The following is a 5,190-nucleotide window of genomic DNA, read 5'->3' on the forward strand; positions in this document are numbered from 1 at the left end:
AGTCCATAGAGTAGGGCTGTCTCAATTATGAAATTTGACATGGTCGATTCATTGTCGCTGAAATAATTGCGATTATGCAAAATAATTGTGATTGTCTCAAATAATTGCGATTAGGCGATTATGTAATGATTGTGACAGGCCTAATATAGAGATCCCTTTTATGCCCAGATTTTATCGGTATATAAATATATTGGCATGCCCATCTGGGCATATTGGTTGGATAGGTAGTTCTGGACAACCAGATCTCCATACATGCCTATATATGGGTGTATCGGGTATGTCTGAGTCATAGTGACATGTCATGCCAGTATATCGGATCTCAGCGTCTCGTCTGTGTCACACTCTGAAAATAGAAGACCTATAGCTATTCAGATCTGCTATTAGGTTACGTCTCCATTGGCATTCTGTGTGACAAAAGAAGGTGTTTTTGTTGTTGACTGCTGTTGGTCAAAGTCTGTTGAATCAGAACTTGAAATAAACCATTAATGTGTTCTATTTTCTCTTCTACTGTATCTAGACATTGCCTCGAGGGGACCTTCGCACCCTAGTCAACGTGCCCAGTCAACCAGGGTACTGGATGCATTACCATAAGGCTTATAGTGTGGCACTCGGTGCCGAAGCTTGTACATCTGCTATTTTTGTTCTGTCTGAATATTAAAGTGATTCACATTTGAATTAAAGCATTGAACACTGTTTTAGAGTGCAGTTCTATCACTCTCAACGTGTTACCATAACCGAAAAGTAACTAAACAGGGTTAAATGTATCTAAATGATGTTTCCATAACATTTGATTACTGAACTAAATAGGATTATATTTGTCTCTGCTGTGTCACTTCTAAAAACCAAAAAATACCTTTCTATAAATGGTCACTGTGGCCTACTTGTGGGGTCAGAAATATCCTTAAGCCCTGTCAGTGTCTCCCTTTAACTGTCCTACATGGAGGCAGAGAGCGTAAGTCAATTACACTGAGGCGTTCCCCCTGCACTCTGTAGATCTGGAGGGAGTCCCTGACCCCCTGTGTCACAGTCAAGTACATGTTTTTGGCAGTGTTCTTTGCTCTCTTCTTATTTCTATTCTTCCCTTTCCTGAAAACTAAAAAAAAATCACACCCTGTGTGAAGTGGGCGGTGTCTTGCTAGCTAATCACAATACTGAATGGAGTCAACCAATCGTGTACAAAAGATAAATACATTTATTGAAACACTCTTTTTTTTTTTTTTTTTTTAGCTTGACAACATGTTTATTGAATCTGTTTACAGTACAGTAGAGCGGCAAGAAGGGACTTCTGTTTTGTTTGTTTTTATCTTAGCGCATTGTGACCAACTCCTCAGATGAGGTGGGGTGAATGGCAATGGTGTTGTCAAAATCTGCTTTGGTGGCTCCCATCTTTATGGCTACAGCGAAGCCCTGGAGCATCTCACCACAGCCTAGGCACTGCACTGCAGCCTAGGCACTGCACCACCGTCTCCTCCTTGCCCACACACACCAGCTTCATGACGCACTTGGACTTCCTGGTTGTGAGGGAATGATACATTGGGGTGAAGGAAGTGGTGTAAGCCTTTACGTTCTCCTTCCCTCTGGCTTTAATGGCCTCCGCTTCCGTTAGACCAACCGTGCCGATGGGTGGGTGGGTAAAGACAACAGTGGGAATGTTGGAATAGTCCACTTTGAATTTGTGCTTTCCCTCAAACAGCCTGTGTGCCAGCTTTCTACCTGCAGCAATGGCAACAGGTGTGAGGAGGGCCTTGCCACAAACATCCCCAACAGCATAGATACCCGGACGGCTGGTATTTTGGAACTCGTCCACCACAATATTGCCACTTTGGTCTGTATCAATGCCCATCTGTTTGAGGCCGAGTCCAGTAGTGTTGGGTACTCTACCGATGGCCCAGAGGAGACAGTCCACTCCTTGGATAGTACAGATTTTCTCCTCTGGATCTTTGGTGACAAGTGTCACCTCAAGGCCCTGGTCTGTTTTACTCACAGACTTCACCTGACTATTCTTCATTAGTTCTATGCCAGAGTTTTGCAGTTCATTTGTGCAGTTTGAACTTATTAGCGTGTCAAAGTTCCGTAAGACCCCTGACTGTCGAATTATGAGAGATGTTTTGGATCCCAGGGTAGACAGAATGCCAGCCATCTCCACTGCAATATATCCTGCTCCTACAACAACACTGCGCTTTGGAAGGCTTTCAAGTTCAAAAAAGCCATCACTGGTGATGCCTAGACTTGCTCCTGGGATGTCACTATCACTCATTTCAGAAGGGCGCCCTCCAGTGGCAATCAGGATGTGAGGCGCTGTATACTTCTTCCCATTGACCTCCACTGTAGGCTCAGGGTCATCTGTGAACCTGGCAGGACCTTGAATATGTTCAATTTTAGCCTGGTCAAGGTTACTGCGATAAATAGTATTCAGGCGACTGATGTAGGCATCCCTTTTAGCCTTGAGAGTTTCCCAGTTGAAGTGACCATGTGCATCTTCAAAGCCATAGTCAGAGTGATCATGCAGGTATTCAGCATGAACCGCTGCATTCCACATAACCTTCTTTGGGACACAGCCAACATTAACGCAGGTACCTCCAAGTCTGTGACTCTCTATCACCGCGGCGTTGGCCCCGAGCTCTGCCGCTCTCCGTGCGCCTGCCAGACCCCCAGAACCCCCGCCGATCACCAGCAGATCGAAGCGCGTTGTTGTCGACTGTGATGCGGAGGCCATGACGACGATGCTCCGACGAGGACGATGTCTCGGCAATGCATGGCACACTGAAACTGCACAAGAGAGTGGCAGTCTGCGAACTCTAACTAACATGTTTATTTATGGCTTGTTCAAAGTCATTTTAAATAGAGAGACATAGTGTAGTGTAGGCTGTACTGTGTCCAAGTCCGTTATTTGTTCTCTCCCTGGGCTTAGCCTGCGTGGATAGTTATATTTAACTCTATCAGTAAATATAGTGTATACCAGTCCGCTTATTACTCCCTACGTGAAACACTGATAATCGGCTGATTGTTTAGAACCGGACTCAAGAGCCACTATGAGGGCCTAGCTGGGTTGTAAGGCCAGCTAGTCGTCCTGAATATGCAATCTGTGATTAACTGGGTTGTAAGGCCAGCTAATCTCCTGGTACTCTGGAGAGAGTAATTAATGCCTCTCGGAATCGCTCTAGAACATGCCCTTCTGATAGGTTTCGAGCCTCTCTTATAATGCTGTCTTGCGGTCCTGACATCACTATGATGATGTCAGATAGTGTCAGACGTCTCCATATATGGAGCTGCCGATGTTAGTTATGGCCAAATATGGGATCAAGACGTCAGCCCTGGACGTGATGGTTATGTCTATACATGGAGTTTCTGGGAAGGGTTCGCTGATGTCAGACTCCGTACATATGGCACGTTTGGGTCTCTATGACGACTTTGCAGGTCTATTGTCTCCATCTATAGGGATATCCATATATAGGCTATTGTTTCTAAGTATGCCCTGAATGTTCGTAACACTACGCTTAGCCTGCGTGGATAGAGTTTAACTTCACTCGACGTGGGTCGTCGTTCTGTGTCAACATTACATAGCAATGGTTCGTGTAGTAAACACAGGCTCTCTATTGAAACACTCTTTATGATGGACGAAACCATAACTTGGAAAAAACCAATTTATGTTTTCTTTCCAAGTTATGGTTTCTTATATAGGGCTATGCACATGTGTCATGTGACACTGGCCAATCACAGTCCTGAATAGATTGTGATTGGCCAATCACGGTGCAGGATAATTGTACAAATTTTGTACACAGGATAATTGTACAAATTTCCAAACCTCACTTATAGGGGCGGTTTCACCGCCCAAAAATGATGAGCTTGTACAAAAAAACAATTTCGCCCACTGTTTTAAACCTGTAAAAGTGACGTGACAATAAAGTTTAAGGCTCTGTCAGAGTACTGAGGTCAGTAGTAGCCTGACGATGTCCATCGGAACATAATTGCCCCTTCGGTTATGCAAATGCCTGTTGTATCTGTTTTTAGAGTACCTAGAGCAGTACCCTTTGCTTGGATATAATAATATAATAAACTTTATTTATATAGCACTTTTATATTTTTGAAATATAAAGGCAATTCAATGATGGAAATTTAAAAACAAAGGAACAAAACAAAGGAACAATACAAAAATAATAAGACCAAAAATAAGAATGAAAGCAGAAAACTAACCGACCATTCCTTCTATCTAAAAGCCAATCTATAGTAATGAGTTTTTAAAAGACTAAAAATGGACACTGAAGTGGCCTGTCTAATTTGCAGCGGAAGTTGGTTCCACAGAAATGGAGCCCTAGCAGCGAATGCCCTGTCACCTTCCGTCACAAGCCTTGTCTGGGGGCGGTCAAGTAAAAGTTTGTCTGCTGATCTAAGATTACGGGTGGGTTTGGGACGTGCTGGGCCCCTAATTCAGCCTGGGAATCTCAGATAGAGAGGCCCGTGAGTTGGCAGCGCACCGGATTTTTTACTTAATTTTGGCCGTGTTTTACTTAATTTCGGCCATTTTTTTTAAACGGCCGGCCTGGTCGGCCTGGAATGGAAAGGCCTTTCTGGAATTGTCCCACATTTCCCAGTGGCCAGCACGTGTGTGGTTTGTGGGGAGACAGGAGGTCAAAAATATAAATAGGAGCAAGTTCGTTCAGTGCTTTGTAAACAAACAAAATGTTTTTTTAAAGTCAATTCTGAATGCCACTGGTAGCCAGTGCAGTGAGGCAAGGACATGAGTATTGTGGTCATATCTCCTGGTTCTTGTAAGGACTCTAGCTGCTGTGTTTTTAATGAGTTGAAGGCGATTGATTTTTTGGAGAGTCCAGAAAGAGTTACAGTAGTCCAAGTGGTTTGTGACAAAAGCATGAATGGATGTCAGAACTGTGACATTAGGTATGGGTAAAATGCATTACACCTACATTAGGTGTCAGGGCCCTTGATGAATTTAAACTTATTATCAATCAATCTGTGTGTAGCATAATGAGGGTCAAAGTGCACTGAGTATACTAACAGTAACAGTATTAACTTTGCTATGAAGTATCAATTTTGCTATGAAGTGACGTTGGAGTACTCATCATAATCACTCAATCATGAAAATGTAGCAGAATAATGAAACTCTGAGGTTTTATTATAAATGGCCAAACATTTAAACACATCAGTAAAATGATAAGTCTATTGATATGT

At 43.2% G+C, this 5,190-nt stretch overlaps 1 pseudogene across 1 annotated transcript; it reads right to left on the reverse strand.

The window, feature by feature from the left end:
• Positions 1 to 1,274: 1,274 nt before the first annotated feature.
• On the reverse strand, positions 1,275 to 2,976 carry LOC308085754 (glutathione reductase-like; annotated as a pseudogene). Its single transcript has one exon. The product of its transcript is annotated as a glutathione reductase-like (transcript).
• Positions 2,977 to 5,190: the final 2,214 nt, after the last annotated feature.

This window comes from Gymnoscopelus braueri (assembly GCF_963280865.1).
Source record: "Gymnoscopelus braueri genome assembly, chromosome: 5".
Taxonomy (NCBI): Eukaryota; Metazoa; Chordata; class Actinopteri; order Myctophiformes; family Myctophidae; genus Gymnoscopelus; species Gymnoscopelus braueri.